Consider the following 19,739-nt stretch of genomic DNA (forward strand, 5'->3'; position numbering starts at 1 on the left):
AGTCGGTTTCTATTCCCCTGGAGTTTAAGTTGGGACCACATGACATATGTTCAAGGTGGGAGTTTAAAAAAAGTAATTAAGTCTAAATTACCCTAAATGTGCCCAATCTCATCTGATCTCGGAAGCTAAGCAGGGTGGGGCATAGTTAGTACTTGGATGGGAGACCGCCTGGGACTACCAGGTGCTGTAAGCTTAAAATAAAAAAAGTAATTAAGGGAACAAAGTGATGCAGGAGACTACCTTGAATTTTAGGATAAAAAGGTTAAGAGGTAGTATTATAGAGGTCTTAAACTTATAAAGGAAATATAGGCTTCCCCATTGTTTTTTTGGGATATTTTTGTGGGAGGTTGAATCCAGGGAACATTTTCATCACACACCCTGGTCTTGTTGAGTTTGAGAAATGATATGTGGCAGAAAGGGCTCAGGTAGAGTTTTTGCACTGAAAGTCCTTCTGGAGTTGAATCTGGTATCAAGCAACAGTCCACACTTGGGGGGTGGGGTGGAAGGAGGGCCATAGAGCATGAGTCAGCAGGAGTGTTGGTTGGTTGGTTGTAGTTCTTGCCAGGGGATGAGATGTGGGGCTGAGTGATGGTTTATTGGGGCAGGAGGTCAGTCTTGATACCTAATGGATTAAAAACTGAGGGTTATGAGTGTTAATAAGGTGGGATATTGGATTGCGATTAGGGTGTGAAGGGATAGTAGGATTTCTGAAGGGGTTAGGAGGGATAGTATATAGGAGGGGCTATATACACTATAGGCATGGATTGTTTACAATTTAGATTTGGCTCTAGTAGAGGAGTCCTCTCTCTATGTACTCATGCCCACATAAAAAAACAAACATAAAAAACATACTCTTAAGGTGTTCTTAGAGGTTTCTCTGTATTTTTAATGTGAATCTCTACAATATATTATTGTCATAATATATTATTGTTATGTCATCATACTACATACAGATTCTGTATCCTGTCCTTTCCATTTATCTGTGATATCTCTTTTATTTACACATATTTTTTGCAATTTCTTGCATTATTTGTATCCTTATGCTATGATTTTTACCATATATCTATTACATATATTTGGAACATAAGACTTCTAAACATAAGGAAAACTGAATAGCCTAAAATAAAGGTGGGCATAAAACATGTTTAAAAATATATTTAGAGGGGTTGGAGCAGTGGCACAAGCCACACAGTGCGCATGCTAGCCTAGGACAGGACCACGGTTCGAACCCTTGTTGTCCCATATGCCCCCCACCCAAGCCAGGAGTGATTTCTGAGCGCTTAGCCAGGAACCCCCTGAGCATCACCATGTGTCTATATATATATATATATATATATATATATATATATATATATATATATATATATATATATATACACACACATATATAGTATATTATTATTTTATTACTAGTGCAAATAGTGCTTCTAAACAGCTCCAAGTTGGGACTAAAGCATTAGTACAAGGGTAGGGCACTTGCATGCAATCAACTTGAATTCTATGCCTCGTACCCCATATGGTCCCCTTAAGTTCCACCAGGAGTGATCCCTGAGCATAGTCAGGAGTAAACCAAGACTTGTTCATTATAGTCCCAAACAAACAGATAAAAAATGCAACAGAAATAAAACCTAAGTTCCATTCTATATACATCTAGCTGTTTGGTACTTCAGATGATTTTACAAACTTCTCACAGCAGCCTGAAGACTTCCTGTTTCACTTCCTCCAGATAATTGGTCACCTAGCAGGACTTAATTTTTTCTGATCTCAGGAGCAACAGAGGCCTTGCATGTGGCCAATTCAAGTTTCATCCTCAGAATCACCTAACCACTGCCAGGATGATCCCTGGTCATAGAACCAGGAGTAAAGCCAGAGCACAGTTGGGTGTAGCCCCCAAACAAAACAACAGAACAAAAAAAAGTCAATTTTCCAGTCTCATAGATCTAAAATAGCTTCTTGTCTACATTCTACTTCTCATTCATGAAACTATTAATAAAGAAAAATGCATTTCTTAGTTATTCAAGGTTCCTTTCCTGTCCATTACCAAGTTGTGTTTTCTGTCCCTTAATTTCTTTTGCATTTTTCACCTTTTAGATTTGAAAATTAGCAGTCTTTGTTAATTCCTTCATCATGCCTATGATCCCAAGTTCTCAAATTCCCAAGTTCCCAAGTTACCAATGTTCTCAAGTCTCTGACTTTATTTTTATTTAATAATGATTTTTAAAAACTAAGTTTTCATTTGTTTTTTTAATTTCTATTTACCAATTTTTATAGTTTCTCCCTCTAACTAGATTTCTTTACTTCAGCAGAGCTGAAGGGCCTCAGGACAACATTCCAAGAGGTTTGAAATCCAACGAGGTGTTTGGGATTGAGCTCAGGCCATTGTGCCTGGCATGTGCTCTAACACTTGAGCTATCTCGAAAGCTCTTTAATTTTTTAAGTTTTATTTTTCACCTATAAGTTTAATATGCAAATGGTATGTAAAAGTGAACATTGTTTTCAATATAAACAGTATCTCATGGACAATCTTGAATAATTTACAAGCATGTCTACTTAAATGATGCATCAAGATTTTGTATGATGTATGGACCTGTTCACAGACTTCTTTGTTATTAGTCTGTGTCTATCCTGACTTGACCCCACACATTTTCCTGCGCTAGATTATCTTCTGAACCAGATTGTTTCATGTGTTAGATTTGTATCACTTCATCACACTTCAGTCTTCTACATCAATTTTATCTTAACTATGAGTTTCTGTATATATGAGTTTCTGTAAATAGCATATAGTTTTTGAAATGTCATGAAAAATTTACATTTTGATTGGCCTTCATTTTATTTTTTACTTTATTTAAATACTGTGGTTTATAAAATTGTTTTTGTCTTTATACTGCAATGAGCAATATGCAGGCTGGGTAGTAGGTGGGAAAATGGTGGAGGAATAATCAGTCACATTGGTAATGTGATCAGTGTTGGAATATTAATCCATGAAACAACTGTATTATGAACAAATTGGTAAATAATGATATTATAATAAAATTACAAAAATATAAAATGTACAACTTAAAGTGTTTTGAAAATTATAAATATTTAATAATCATCAAGATAAGAACAATTCTATTACCAAAAAATTTCTTTAAAACTCGTCTTGGTTTGTATCCATGTATTCATATAACCTCTGATCTGGTTTCTAGGCCAACAGAGGGCATTGTTTTGGTCAAATTTTCTACAAATTCAACCATATGATATCCATTCTTTAAAAAGAATTCATCCATTGTGCAGTGTGTCAGTAATTATTTACATATACTATTCACTCAATAGAGTCAAGACTTTATATTTATATAATCACTTTCCAGGGGACATGTGCACTTTCTCCAGTTTATGGTTCATAGTTTCTAGAACATCCTTGTGTAACACTTTTGATATATTTTTTAATTTTCTTGGATAAATGTAATGGCAAAGCTCTATGATAGTTTTGGTTTCTGTTTAAGAACTGTCAAGTAATTTTCCAATGAGATTATATACTTACTTTACATTCCCACTAGAAGTTTCTGAGGACACCGGTTGCTTCATCATCTGATCAATGCTTGGTCACAATATAGAAGAGTCACTGGGATTACATTCCATGCATCTGGGCAGCACTGAAGATCAAACTCTTGGTTTCCTGTTCACATAACGAGAACTGTGCAGCTGAACTATCTCTCCAGTCCTTGTCTTTCACTTTCTTAAGTGTCTTACAAGGAAATAAAATTTATAATTTATATAACTGAAAGTATCAAATTTTCTTTTGAAATGTGTGCTCTTATATATCCTAAGATATATTAGCCTAATCCCAGGTCTCAAATGTTATCCAATCCTTTTATATAAAATATTGGTTTAGCTATTGTATCCAAGTTAGGGTTTGATATGATATGAGGTAAGAATGAAGGTGGATTTTTCACTCAAATGAATTCATTTTGGAAAGGATTTATTTTCATTCAGTGATGTTGGCATCTATCTCTGTTACAAGAAAATTGCCTATGTAAGTGTGGATCTATTGCTGATCTCTGATTTATCCTACTAATCTAAGGTTATTACTTGAATACTACAGCCCAGAATAAGTCCTGAGATAAAGTATTTACAACCTTCCAACTTCATTCTTCATTACTAAAATTGCTTCAGTTGTTAGAGTTGAAATCAGTTTGTCAATTTCTACAAAATAGCTTCCAAAAAATTTTATTGGGAATGTGCTGAATCTATAAATTAAATGATACAATTGAATTCTTACATGCATTTTAGTCTTTCAATAAATAAACCTAGTAGGAAGACTTCTAAAAGTGTCCATTCTCCAGGCCCATTCTCCAGAAAGTAAAATTAAATTAAGTTAAAATTGTGGCCAGAGAGATAGCAGAGTGGTAGGGCATTTACCTTGAATGCAGCCGACCTGGGATGGACCCAGTTCAATTCCCAGCATCCCATATGATTCCCTAGTCTGCCAGGGGCTATTTCTGAGTGCAGAGCCAGGAGTGACCTTGGGTTTTGGGTGTGGCCCAAAAACCAATAAATAAATAAATAAACAAATAAATAAATAAATAAGAGGACTGAAGAGATAGTACAAGGGGTAAGACATTTGGCATGCCTGTATTTTATCCCCGACTCCTCATATGATACTCCAAAGCACCAGAAGTAACCTCTGAGGGCAGAGCTATGTGTATCCTCAAAAACAAAATAAAGATAGCCTTCTCTACACATACATACACACAGAGGTATCTACATCCTTTATATAAACATGATATACTAAACTAAAGTTGACTCAGAGTTAAGTCGAAGAAATACTAGGGTTCACCCCGACTTTATTAGATGGAGACCTTAAAAGTTTTGAGGGGCTAGGTTACTAGTAAAGTGAATAGGAGCTGGCATTGCATGTGACAAACCCACATTCAATCCCTGCCACCCCATGTGGTCCCTCTAGTTCTGCCAAGAATGATACCTGAGCACAGTATCAGAAGTAATCTCTGCAAATAACTAAAAAAGTTCTTTGACCTGCTCCTTCAAGCCCATGTGCTCCCTTGAACATGCTTCTTTCTATCTATCTCTGCTTCTTTCAAGCTTATATTATCTCTTGAACATATATTCTATTCCTTCTCCCCTGCATCCCTTTCCACACTACTAAGTAAATTTTGTTCAATAAAACTTTCGAGGCAGGAAACTTTCGGTGTGCAGTGGAAAAGTGCTGGCTTTATATGCAGTGGACCTCGGTTCAATCCTCATTGTCCCATGGGTCCCCTGAGCACTACCAGGACTTATCCCTGAGTGTAGAGCTAGGAGTCACCTTTGAGCACTGCCTGGTGAGAAACAAAAATGAAACAAACCAAAAATATTTAATCAATAAAATGAAAACTATCTTGCTTCTCTAAACACAAAAGAAGTCTGAAGTATAAGTGGGTTTTATTCATGGTCCTTTAAAAGGAACAGACATTTTGGTTGCAGGGAGAAGTGAATGACAGTGGGTGCCATCTAGTTGCTGAGAACATCTGGTTGATAAGAAGGCAGGATCCTTATTCCTACAACTGTAAGGAACTGAACTCTGCATATGCCTGAATAACCTTAGAAGCGAGCCCTGAGCTCAAGATTACACAGACTCTGGGAAATGGGAAAAGGGCAGCATGCTCACAAAGGCAGGGATCTCAAAAAGGGGTAAAGTCACCTGGAAACCTGAAAGTCTTGTAATGGAGCATTCTATAAACTAGCACCTCGATTTCCAGTTACTTAATCTATTCGAATAGAGCTATTGACAAAGCCTAGGTTTTTTCTGCATATTGAAATGTTACGTTTTGTCCCACTCGAACTCTGAATTCAGTTTCCAGTTCATTCTAGTCTAAATGCATGTGCCAATTCTTCAACCTTCTTAGTACTTCCTATCCACTGATTCTTCTTTGTTTTGTTTTGTTTTGTTTTTTTTTGGGGGGTCACACCCGGCAGCGCTCAGGGGTTACTCCTGGCTCTCTGCTCAGAAATCGCTCCTGGCAGGCTCAGGGGACCATATGGGATGCCGGGTTTCGAACCACCGTCCTTCTACATGCAAGACAAACACCTTACCTCCATGCTATCTCTCCGGCCCCCACTGATTCTTCTAACTTCTCATACTTACCATCAACAATCCTGTCTTCTGTTCTTCCTTTTAGCACTTAACTGGCACCTAAATCAGCCCCCTACACAGAAACACACTCTCTCTCCTTTATTGTTTTTGACTAGCAAAATCCAAGTTCTCTGCATTTTCTAGGCAGGATCCCACGCACATGTGCTCCTCAGATCCTTGAGCATTTTTACTGACTGATGTTATTTCACAATGAATTACCACCACTATCCCTCATTTCATGAAATTATAAAGCATATCGGACTGGTCGGTTTTCAATTTGGTCTTGCTAGCTTTTGGAAATGTACGATTTGGGGCAATGGTCTTTTTCGTTTTATTTTGCCTTTTGTTTGTTTGTTTGTTTCATTTTGGAGTCATATCAGTTGTGCTCTGGGTTAACTCTTGATTCTGCTTTCAAAGGTCACACCTTTTGCTCAGGAAACCATATTTAATATAACGATCAAACCCCAGTTTGATGTGTCATAAGTTCTTTTTTTTTTTTTCAGAGTTCAATTTGGGAGCTTAGGAAAAAATAAAAGAAATCCAAAAACTTTCCATTATGAAAAGAACATGTTGATGTATTTTTTTCATTTTTACTATATTTTAAACTCATTTAAATAATATATAGTACATTTTAAACTAGTTTAAATAATATATACATACATGCATATATGTGTGTGTGTTTTGAAGACAAACACAGCAGTGCTCAAGGGTTACCCGAGTACAAAGCGAAGAACTCTGGCTCTGCACTCAGGAATGACTCCTAGCAATGCTCGGAGGACCATAAGGATGCCAGATATCTAACACAAGTCAATCATGTGTGAGGCAAACACCCTACCCGCTGTACTATCACTCCTGCCCACATATATTATTTTTTTAGTTTAGGAGTTCACTTTACATTCTCTAGAACATTTCATTATTTGATACTCAAGAAATTTTTTAGGTTTTATTACCTTATTATTATACATTATTTACATTATTAGTCATACTATAGCATAATATTATGCATTTTTCTAATGCCCATCCCTATATGGGTACACATTTCTCACCATCAATAGCCCCAGTTTCCCTCCTGTCACCCCACTCCCTGCCTGCCTCTATAGCAGATTTTTCTTCTTTCTCCCACCCCCCTCCTCTTGTTCCCCCCCCATTTAGACACTGCTTTCAGTATTGTTACTTAAAAAGGTATTATGCATTACACATTACCTCCTTTCAGCATCCAGTTCTTGTCCAGAGTGATTGTTTCCAACTATCATTGTCACAGTCTCATCTTCTCTGCTTTACTGCACTCCCCTGCTCTTTGTGGCAAGCTTCCTACCACGGCCCTTGTCTCTATTGTCTTTGCATATGATTACCACACTATTTTTTCTTGTAATATATACTACAAATGAGTGTGATCATTCTATGTCTATTCTACTTTGACTCATTTTGCTCAGCATAATACTCTATATCCATCCTTGTATAAGCAAATGTAATGGTTTTATTTCTTTTAACAGCTGTATCATATTCTATCTGATTCTCTTATTATTTCTGTTGAATTTATCCTAAAATTCTATTGTTGTCTCTTAATTTTGAGAATTTTTTTCCATCTCCTCTTGTTTTCTGCACTGTATCTCTTCGATGTCACTTATTCGGTCCTCAGCACCTGCTACTCTGCTGGTGAGGACTTCCAATGAATTTTTTAGTTTGCTTGCTAATTTTTTCAGTCTGATATTTCTGTCTGAATTTTATTCATCTCTGCTCTGACATCCTCCTATATTTTATTAGCAGTATGTTCCATTTTTTCACTGATCTCATTGAACACCCTAAGCATATCCACTCTAAACTTCATTTCAGTGGGTTAATATAGAGGATTAGTACTGATTGCATCTACGAAATTGCAGTCTTCATCCATAAGGCATGGTGGACTTTTAAACTGCTTTATCAAGGTTCTTTTTGTAGTATCAAAGTGTTTTTTTATGTCACTGTCAGTGTTTCCCACTGCCAGGATTGTCTTAGGGGAGTTTATGTGGGTGAGAGATTATCTTGAGGTAATGTAAGCTGCCACTTGCTCTTGAGACCATGCCTCTGGGTGTGACCTCTACCTCTGTGGGTGGACCAGAGATCATTCTTTAACTGTCACTTCTTTTTTCAATAGTTTGAGGAACTTTCACGGTACATGCAACAATCTACATCACACCAAAGTTTTCTTTGTTCCACCCCCTTTCAACACTTGTTTTTCCTTTTTTTATTTTTTTAATTTTTTTCTTTATTTAAACATCTTGATTACATATATGATTGTGATTAGGTTTCGGTCATGTAAAGAACACCCCCATCACCAGTGCCACATTCCCACCACCAATGTCCCAAATCTCCCTCCATCCCAACCCACCCCCACATGTACTCAAGACAGGCTTTCCAGTTCCCTCATTCATTCACATGATTAGGGTAGTTCTCTGTGTAGTTATTTCTGTAACTGCACTCACCACTCTTTGTGGTGAGCTTCATGAAGTAAGCTGGAAGTTCCAGCCCTCCTCTCATTGTCTCTGAGGATTGTTGCAAAAATGACTTTTATTTTTTTTTAAAAACCCATAGATGAGTGAGACTATTCTACATCTCTCTCTCTCTCTCCCTCTGACTTATTTCACTCAGCATGATAGATTCCATGTACATCCATGTATAGGAAAATTTCATGACTTCTTCTCTCCTGATGGCTGCATAATATTCCATTGTGTATATGTACCACAGTTTCTTTAGCCATTCGTCTGTTGAAGGGCATCTTGGTTGTTTCCAGAGCCTGGCTATTGTGAATAGTGCTGCAATAATAGAGGTGTGAGGAAGGGGGGTTTGTATTGTATTCTTGTGTTCTTAGGGTATATCCCTAGGAGTGGAATAGCTGGGTCGAATGGGAGCTCAATTTCCAGATTTTGGAGGAATCTCCATATCACTTTCCATAGAGGTTGGACTAGACGGCATTCTCACCAGCAGTGGATAAGAGTTCCTTTCTCTCCACATCCCCGCCAGCACCGATTGTTCTCATTCTTTGTTATGTGTGCCAATCTCTGTGGTGTAAGATGGTATCTCATTGTTGTTTTGATTTGCATCTCCCTGATGATTAGTGACGAGGAGCATTTTTTCATGTGCCTCTTGGCCATTTGTATTTCTTTTTTATCAAAGTGTCTGTTCATTTCTTCTCCCCATTTTTTTTGATGGGATTAGATGTTTTTTTCTTGTAAAGTTCTGTCAGTGTCCTGTATATTTTGGATATTAGCCTGATGATATTATCTGATGGGTGTTGGGTGAATAGTTTCTCCCACTCGGTGGATGACTCTTGTATCCTGGGCACTATTTCTTTTGAGGTGCAGAAGCTTCTCAGTTTAATGTATTCCCATCTATTGATCTCTGCTTTCACTTGTTTGGAAAGGCACTCTACTCAATGTATTATCTCTCCAGCTGATTCTCCTTAAAATTTAAAAAAAAAATTAACTTTATTTATTTATTAATTGATTGATTGATTGATTGGTTTTTAGGACACACCTAGTGGCACTCAGGGGTTACTCCTTGCTCTGCACTCAGAAATAACTCTGGCAGGCTGGGGGACCCCATAAGATGCTGGGAATCAAACCAGGCCCCTCCTGGGTCTGCTGCATGAAAGGCAAAAGCTCTACCGCTATGCTATCTCTCCGGTCCCAAAATTTAAATTTTTAAACCATATTTCTTTGAAAAACACTGCTAAAATTTTGATAGAATTGCATTGAATCTATTTTTAAGGAAGATTAAAATGTGTCTTTTTTAAACATTAAATCTTTTAATTTATGAGTACTCTATAATTTTTTCGTTTCTTTGTGTCTTAAATGTCAAAATAATGTCTTGAATTTTCAGTGAGCAAATCACTTACTTTCTTTAATTTTAATTCTAAGGACCCAAAAACACAACACAACAAAACACAACACAAACACAGACAACTCCTGTGTTCACTGAAGCACTTTTCACAATAGTCAGGATCTGGAAGTAACCAAAGTGTTCAAGAACAAATGAGTGGATAAAGAAACCATGGCATATCTATACAATGGAATACTATGCAGCTGCTAGGAGAAATTAAATCACAAAATTTGCTTATACATGGATGGATATAAATATTATTATGCTGAGTATAAGTCAGAAGGAGGATAGACACCCCCAGCTATCATTCCTGGCAAGGCTCAGGTACCAACCTTATGAAATGCTGGGATCAAACCCTGGTTATTAATGTGCAAGACAAGCATCCTACCTGATCTTAATCTCTCTAGCACTTGATGTAATTTTAAATATGATTATCTTTGGGGGGGATTTTGGGGTCACACCCGGCAGTGCTCAGGGTTACTCCTGGCTCTACACTCAGAAATCGCTCCTGGCAGGTTCGGGGGACCATATGGAATGCCAGGATTTGAACCACCGTCCTTCTGCATGCAAGGCAAATGCCTTACCTTCATGCTATCTTGCCGGTCCCTAAATATGATTATCTTATATTTCTTTGTGAATATTTTCCTTTTGCGGATAAAGCTGTCAAGGCTTTCCCAGGAGATGCTGGATCCCCTCCATCTATTCCTAGTCAACCAGACCAGTGGTTCAATACAAGGGCTTAAGGAGACACTGTTCAGGACTTGTAGTGCAAAATCTTCCCTGGAGAGACTGGGAATATCCAAGGCCTGATGGTGTTGGGAATATCCAAGGCCTGATGGTGCTGAATCAAACCTGGTCAGTGGCATACTCAGCGTGTACCCAAATCTTCATGTTGCCTTTTACATTTTTTTTATTCAAAGCATTTCAGAGAGCTTCATTTTTTTTTATAGCTACAGATATTTCTTACATGCTCCAGCTGTGCTACAAGTTTTTAGTTGCTAACATTTACACTTAAATGTTTTAATTTTACTAAGTCATTCTTCATTTCACTATGTACTTTATAATACTTTGATTAGCATAATAATAAGTATAAAAGGTAGTTAATGCTAAGTGACTTATACTGTCACACATGACTTGACTGCTCATTAGTCTGAATTTCCTTTGTTTATATAAATAGTGGGAATCTTATTGTAAAAAATAAACTGAGTCTGTTGTCTCTCATATACTACATAGGCAGTATTATATCTTTTTTAATTCATTTTTGGTGTCCATATTATTTCCATTAGAGTAATAAAATAGTATTACTTCTATACTTTCTATTCTATGAAGTAGTCAACATGAATCCATTGCTTATTTTGAATATTTCCCTTTCATTTGTGTATGCTATAATTAATTGATATAATTATAATTTTATTAATTTACAGTAATTCTCAAAATCAGTGGATTTTTTTCAGACTTCTTACATTAGATGTCAATCAGAATCTTTTATTTACTGCTCTCTAGTGAAACACTACTTCCTGTATACTGTGTTTTCCTTTTTCTTATTTTTTTTCCCCACAGTTTGGATGGAAACACATCCTCCAATGCTTTCCTGAGAAACAGTTCACAGGAAGTAAAAGTTAATATCTTGGATGTCTGAAATGTTTATATTCCACCCTAACACTTCAGTAGTTTATCAAGATAGAGACTCCTGGGTTGGAAATTATTGTGCAGTTGTTCATTTGTTGAAGATACTATTTTCCCACAGAATGCAGCTGGAAAACTGGTTGAAAATAGATCCTACTATCTTTATGCATGATAATTTCTTTCCGTTATGCTTTCTCAGATAATAAGACAAGAATGTTTGGACCATGAAATCCCTGCTGTGGTTTTGTACAATATTTCAAATTTGAACAGTTTTATTTCAAAATCCATACTGTCAAATATGTGACTTTGATCATGTTATGTAGTTTCAATAGTTATTTTGTTGTTGTTGTTCATGTTTGGACCACACCAAGTAGTGCTCAGGACTTACTTCCAACTCTGTACTCAGGAATCATTCATAGTGGGTCTGAGAGACCATATGGGGTGCGAGAGTTTGATCCCAGGCTTGCTGCATGCAAAGCAAGTGCCCTCCCTGCTGCATAATTTCTCTGGCACTAGACCTGAATTTTTTATTTTATTTTATTTTATTTTATTTTTTGTTTTGTTTTTGGGCCACACCTGGCGGTGCTCAGGGGTTACTCCTGGCTGTCTGCTCAGAAATAGCTCCTGGCAGGCACAGCGGACCATATGGGACACCGGGATTTGAACCAACCACCTTTGGTCCTGGATCGGCTGCTTGCAAGGCAAACGCCGCTGTGCTATGTCTCCGGGCCCAAATTTTTTATTTTTAAAAGTATAAATACAGGGTCAAAGAGTTCTGGTGTTTAAGCATTTACCTTGCACACAACTGACTCCAGTTCAGTCTAGATCGCCATATATGATCCCCCAAGCACCACCAGAATTGATCCCTGAGCATTGCCAGATATGGCCCTCACACAAAAATAAACTAAACGTGCATAAAAATATAATCCTCTCCTCAGATAATGATTTATAAAACTAGATAAAATCAAGCAAAGAGTTTGTAGTGGCACAGAAAAACATTTGTAAATAGTAGCAATGTGTTTTGGTTACAAACAACCTCAGAATTCTCTATATAGAGTGGCCAGAGCAATAGAACAGTGGGTTGGGCGCACCCCCTGTATCCCTCAGCATACCAGAAAGGCTTCCTAAACAAAGCTAGTAGTAGCCCTTGAGCATCGATGGTGTGGCTTAAAAAATTTTTTAAGAATTTTCTACATATAGAGATTGTATTTCGGAGATCAGTGAGGCTCACATATAGAGATTCAAAATAAAGTTATTTCTGATTGCAATAGAATCAGTAATCTTTCTCTATGTTTACTGACTCATCAAATAGAAATAAAGTGTAATTAGCTCTCATTGTCATAATTTCCTCACTCCTGTCTCTCTAGCAGGAATATCTTTGCCTTACATCAGGCAAATTTCTGTGATTGACGTCTTAAAAGACTCACCTCTTAGTTTAGTTCTAATCTTCCTCTACTTCTCAAGGACAGTTCTGGAAACTTGATCAGATTGATCAGGACTTTTTTAATTTTTTTTGTTTGCCACCCTTTTCTACCCAAGAAATGCAATCAATACAAGCCAGAAATAACTCATATTTATCCTACATCTGATTTTCAATATCTGGTCCTTCCACAATCAGAAACCTTTCGCTAGTTGCCAGATTTGTCTCTCCAGTTTGGTTTTTGGATCACATCCAGCAGTTCTCAGTGCTTACTCCTGAATCTGTGTTCAGGGATCACTCCTGAAAGTGCTCAAGGGGCCACATGGGATGTCAGGCAGGTATCAAAACTGGGTTGATCACATAAAAGACCAAGTGCCTAACCTCACTATGTTATTTCTTTTTTTTGTTTGTTTGTTTTTTGTTTTTTGGGTCACACCCAGCGATGCTCAGGTGTTACTCCTGGCTGTCTGCTCAGAAATAGCTCCTGGCAGGCACGAGGGACCATATGGGACACCGGGATTCGAACCAACCACCTTTGGTCCTGGATCCACTGCTTGCAAGGCAAACGCCGCTGTGCTATCTCTCCCTGTTATTTCTATGGTCACTACTATTGCCAGATTTTTAGAAACACCCACATTCAGTTAAGCATTCTCATAAGGGGTTAACAGACTCACAGTTTAAGGAACTAAAAAGTAGATGTAGCAATTGGAACTAATTCATTAATCAGCCTAAATTGAAGTAATTCGGTCTTAGTTCAGTTACCATGGAATAGGCACTTTCCCTATTTAAGCACTAGGGGGCGGCATATTCACGTGAAATAGAAGCTACCAAGGCCTTACATTTTAGTGTTATCACCTGAAATTACTTAAACTAAAAAAATAATCAGCAAAAGACTTGTTGCATGCATGTACAAGCAACTGTTCATCATTATTACATGACACATCATGTTACATCATAGACATGTACATATACCCATCAATACATGTGCATGCAAATAAACTCATAAATACCCACATAAGTGTACCTAACTGTACATTCAAAGTACATTTTAAGTACATACATGTAAATCCAAATTTACACACAAATAGAAAGGAACAGATATATACAAAGGCACACAGTTTAGAGACTTTTACACCCATAACCTCAGATTAGGTTGGTATCATTATCTTTTAGAAAATAGAAATTGATGACCATATGATTACAGATTATAGAGCTAGCCCCTAGTTTGACCTTAAGTCCTCTAGAATCATAAAAGATGAAGTGATATGTCATATTTACTTTTGTGTAATTTAAGTTTTAGGGCCAATGCAGTTGTATCTTAAATACAACTGAAAAGGGGAAGGGGCCGAAGAGATAGCATAGCGGTAGGGCATTTGCCTTGCATGCAGCTGATTCATGCTGGACAGTGGTTCGAATCCCAGAACTCCATATGGTCTCCCCAGCCTCCCCAGGGGCGATTTCTGAGCACAGAAACAGGAGTGACCCCTAAGCACCTCTGGGTATAATCCAAAAAAAAATTGTTCTGAAGAAATGCAATAGGTTAAATGGAGTTATCAAACACTCTAGGATACAGAGCATAGTGGGGAGAAGGAAAGAAACTGAATTTTAGAGAAGAATCACAAATATGAAAGGATGAGTGATAGGCCAAGAGGTCTCGGGTTTATTGGAAGTGTTAAAGATGGAACTAACTATCCAAGCCAGAATCAACAAAGAAATCTTGAGACCCAAACTTTAACAACCAAAATTAAAAATGGACCTGTTATGCTGGCAGGCTGGAGTGGGGACATGGGTTGGTGGCATGGGATGCATGTGGGAACATTGGTGGAGGGAGGTCAACACTAGTGGCAGAATTGGTCCTGAAACATATGTCTAAAATCCAACTATAAAGAACTTTGTAAATCACAATGGTTTCAATAAAAAAAATTTTAACTTCTAAAAGAAAACCTGTTCAGTTTCTCTATTTACTTAACTGACAGTCTTTCACTGATTGATATAGGACTTTGTTCCTTTTTTTATAATTGGAATATGAAGAACAAACTTTTTTGATCATTCTGTCATTTGCGATTGTCTCTCCATACCCAGGGTAGGGCTAAAGAGAAGCCATGATTCAGTCTATTCGTGTTCAATTCCTGATACTACATACAATCCCCCAAGCACCTCCAGAAGTAATCTCTGAGCACAGAGTCTAGAATAAACCATAAATATGGCTTAGTGAGAGCTTAAAGCCAAATCCAAAGGAAAGACTAATGTAGTAGAGTCATGGGAAGGTTTTCAACCTTGCTCTTAAATAGGATAAACAGAGGAGGAGAAAGGTAGTACGACTTAAGTCTGCCTTTCAATTATTATGCAAACACATTCACACTCGGATATAAGCTTTATTACATTATATTCTAGAGAGAATATAGACTTTAACTTTATAATATTCAATATGGAGGGTAGCATAATGTTTGAATAAATTATTCCTTCATTTATGCCAAAAGAATTTATTTAACCATAAGGTAGTGAAGCTAGAATTTAATACTACAAATGCCATACAGCCTCCAATGACAATATTATAAATTGACCTAATTAATGAGTTTTGATCAATTAATGTAGAAATAGGTTTCTACAAATGAGACCAGGGAGGAAGATGGTTCAACTTATCCACCTCCCAGTTGGACATGCATTTCTAAGAACTATATTAACTAAATAAAGATGACTAGAGTTTGATTGTAATGGGCTTTGAACTGTGGTCATTGATTTGGGTTGGATTCTGTAAATACTGGAGGTATTAAGAAATGTGGCATTCTCTGGTGGTTTCTTCTCTATTTGTGCATTTTCCTTAGAAAATCTTCACCAGTGACCAAAATATAATTTTTGTGGGAACTCTCAAGCTTGTGCCTGACCAACAATAGAGTCAAAAGGTTACTCTCTGTGCCAGAGAGATAGCAAAATGGATGAAGCCTATTTGTATGTGAGAGGCCTAAGTTTGATTTTCAACACTGCATGATCACACTGGGATCAGCTCCTAAGCATAAAGCCAGAAATAGACCCTGAACATCACTGGATGCAGCCCATGCACACACAAAAAAATTTCACATTTTTAAGGTTATGCTTCAATATTTTCCTACCCATGATGATTTAACCTCTGAGTATCCCTTGGGAAATAATCAAGGATAGAACAAATCACAGTTTTGATTTCAAGAAAAGGCAGTATCACAGAGGAGCCATGGTAGATAATTAAGTAATAGAGTGGGGGGAGCTAATTTTGGCCAATGTATATATGAGAATGGACTGAGAAGTTTTATTCAAATTTAAATAATGGCTTATTTCACTTGGGACTGGGGTGAGTTCATTATTTCCGGTGGAGGGGAATAGGATAACATTTTTATATTCCTTAGGAACTTGAACTTTGTCTTTGGAATTTCTGCCTAATCCCCGCCCCCATCTTCTATGCACAGGTCCTAGACTAGGCATCAGTATGGCATTGCCAAGCCAGATGGCCAGGCATTTACTGCCAGGATCATCTGGTGAGATAGGGCAGACTTTGTTCCCTTCCTTCTGGTCTCTGCATACCTTCAGTGTAGTAAGAAATTGGAGCAGATAAAACATAGTCTTTTGTGTGAATAATGGTTTATAATATAAATCATTTGTCCAAATACCTATATATCTAATAACTTTCAAAGTCATTCTTATTGCTTATCATGACATATCTCTTTGCTTTCCATAGATCTATTTATAAACAAGGTATTTAACCTCTCAGGCTTACATGAAAAAAAATTAAACAGGCTTCACCAATCTTGTTTAAATGGTTAAGTAATTTTTACAATATAATATATAAAATATGCTGCATAAAACATGTTATAATGCCATGAAAAAAAACTTCAATAGAAAGCCATAAATTTAATATTGTCAGGACTAGAGAAATACTACAGGAGATAAAAATACTTACCTTGCATATGGCTGACCGTGCTTTGAATCCCACCACAAATGATCACTTAAGTATTACAGGGAGCATTCCTAAGCACAGCACCAGGAAGCCCCTAAGCACTCTATTGTGTTTCCCACCTTCCCTCAAAAAATAATAAATGGCATATAAAAGTCTATAAATAAAAATTAGCTACCATTTAAAGTATTGTCAGTGTGCCAAAGATATGCCTAAATGAACTAGAACACATGCTTTGATTATGGGAGGCCTGGGTTCAATCCTGGGCCCTTTATGGTACCACAAGCAGCTATGATAGGAGTGAATGAATTCACATGCTAAGACTGTGCTAGGTATAGTGCTGAGAGTAGTACCACTGGGCCTAAATCCAAAAAGAAATAACAAAAGTTGAATAAATAATCATTGTTGTTGCTACTTTTTAAATATCACAAATGTTAGTGGTTAGTAGCTATGGTGTGATGGTAAAGTAGTATAATCATTAGGGTGTTCAGTTCCATGATCCTTCTTGAACTAACTGAATTGTTTGGAGATAATATAAGGTATCTACTCTATAAGCAATCATCAACTTTAGTTCACTTGGGCTTCCACATGATGGAAGAGTGCAAGAGAGTCTCTAATGTTTCTTTGATAAAGTCACCAATCCCTTTTATGGAAACTAGTCCTTTCACAATTAGAAATTTGGAGTGGATTGTAGGGAACATCATTCCAGCTTTATCAGTGACATTAAATATACCAGATGCTAACTTCTCTTACCAAAAGAAGGCTTAGAATAATATTTCTACCTCCAGAACTCAGAAATAGGAGCTCTGTGATCTCTTCCTTATAATTGGGATTCTTGGATAGCCCTGTGATAAGTATTTAATGGGAAAAGCAAAAGTTAGAACCAAATTTCCTAAATTGAAATATCACTCTACCTCGAATAATTTGCTAGCCATTCAGAGCCTTAGGATTATCTTAAAGATAAGGTAGCTTTGTTCCTATGTTATAGAATTTTATAAGATTAAATGAGGTAAAAAATAAAGTCATGTTTAGATAAAATTACTGATGACATATGTTAAATGATATGTAAATATTAGTAATGATATTGCCTTTTTATTTATACCTCTGGTTTCACTAAATGTTCTCATTCAAATTCTCTTCTTACACTCCTTTCGCCCCCATTGAGGGTTCTGATTAAATCATTTTTATTGTAATAAAGTTTCCCTGTTATAATTCTTTGAGAATCATATCTGGTGGTGATCAGGAGTTACTCCTGACTCTGCACTCAGAAATCACTTTTAGTGGGCTTAGGGAATCATATGGGATTCCATGAATCAAACCTGCATATGCCTCACACATAGCAAGCACCCTATCCACTGTACTAACTCTCTGGACCCAGAAATTATAATATTTTTTAAAGGCTATTCTTGGCAGCCCTTGGGGTCTACTAGGGCAATTCCTGGGAATGTTTGAGAGCCATATGATGCCAGGGACCAAACTCAAGAGTGTTGTAACACTTGAGCCATATTCCTGGATTCTAATAAAGAATAATTATTTTTACTGTGACACATTGTTCACTTTGTTGTACAAATGACATCATCATTCATCATGCAAAGCCACAAAGTGGCAAGCTAACAAAGATAAAGACTTTTCCATGCCCTATGATTGACAGTTCAGGGATATCAACTCAAAGCAGCAAAACTCAAGAGTATCATGTGTAAGCCACAACAAGAAAATATCTTGTGAGAGTCTTATCACTTTATCCAAAAATTTGTTCCTGTAATTAGCTTATTCATAAAACCAATGACAGCCAAAATTTTTAATGAAATGTAATGTATAAGTTAACTAAAATATCTGAAGGGTAAATAATAATATTCTCAAAATTTGATGCACTCATCTCAATAAAGGAATATTATCTTTCAAAAGTCCTGATAAACTTCAGAACAAATATTTTATTAAGACTGACCTTCCATAGTAATTGACATTTTCCCATAAAACATGGTGTTTGTTTTTTAATATCCTTAAGAAGGACCAAATTCTACCTCTTAATAATTAACATTAGTATTGGGGGAAGTGGAAGGAAAGAAAATATGTTTCAATTTTTTTGTTTGTTTTTTGTTTTTTGGGTCACACCCGGCTGCGCTCAGGGATTACTCCTGGCTCTATGCTCAGAAATCGCTCCTGGCAGGCTTGGGGGACCATATGGGATGCCGGGATTGGAACCACCGATCTTCTGCATGAAAGGCAAATGCCTTACCTCCATGCTATCTCTCCAGCCCAATATGCTTCAATTTTAATAAAACATTTATCTAGGCTAAAATTAATTATATTACTTTGCATATGCTGGTGATTCATGAATTGTTTTGCATTTAATATTTTGGAATAATATTATTTCTAATTTTTTACTAAAGTACACCTAGAAAAAAAATATATATATATATTTTGGCTTTTTGGGCCATACCCTGTAACATTCTGGTTACTCCAGGCTATGCGCTCAGAAATCGCTCCTGGCTTGGAGTTCCATATGGAACTCTAGGGGATTAACCAAGGTCTGTCCTAGATTGGCCATGTGCAAGGCAAATGCCTTACCGCTGTGCTATTGGTCTGGCCCCAGGAAATATATTCTGACCAGGACTTTGAACTTTCTTATGATAACATTATATTTAATTTGTATATTTTATGTGATTCTAATTTTGTTTTGTATTCACACCTGGTAATGCCTTTCCCCTTTCTCTTTTTTATTTTTTGTTTTTGTTTTTGTTTTTGGACCACACCCGGTGGTGCTCAGGAGTTACTCCTAGCTATCTGCTCAGAAATAG

This window comes from Suncus etruscus, chromosome 3, assembly GCF_024139225.1.
Source record: "Suncus etruscus isolate mSunEtr1 chromosome 3, mSunEtr1.pri.cur, whole genome shotgun sequence".
Classification (NCBI taxonomy): domain Eukaryota; kingdom Metazoa; phylum Chordata; class Mammalia; order Eulipotyphla; family Soricidae; genus Suncus; species Suncus etruscus.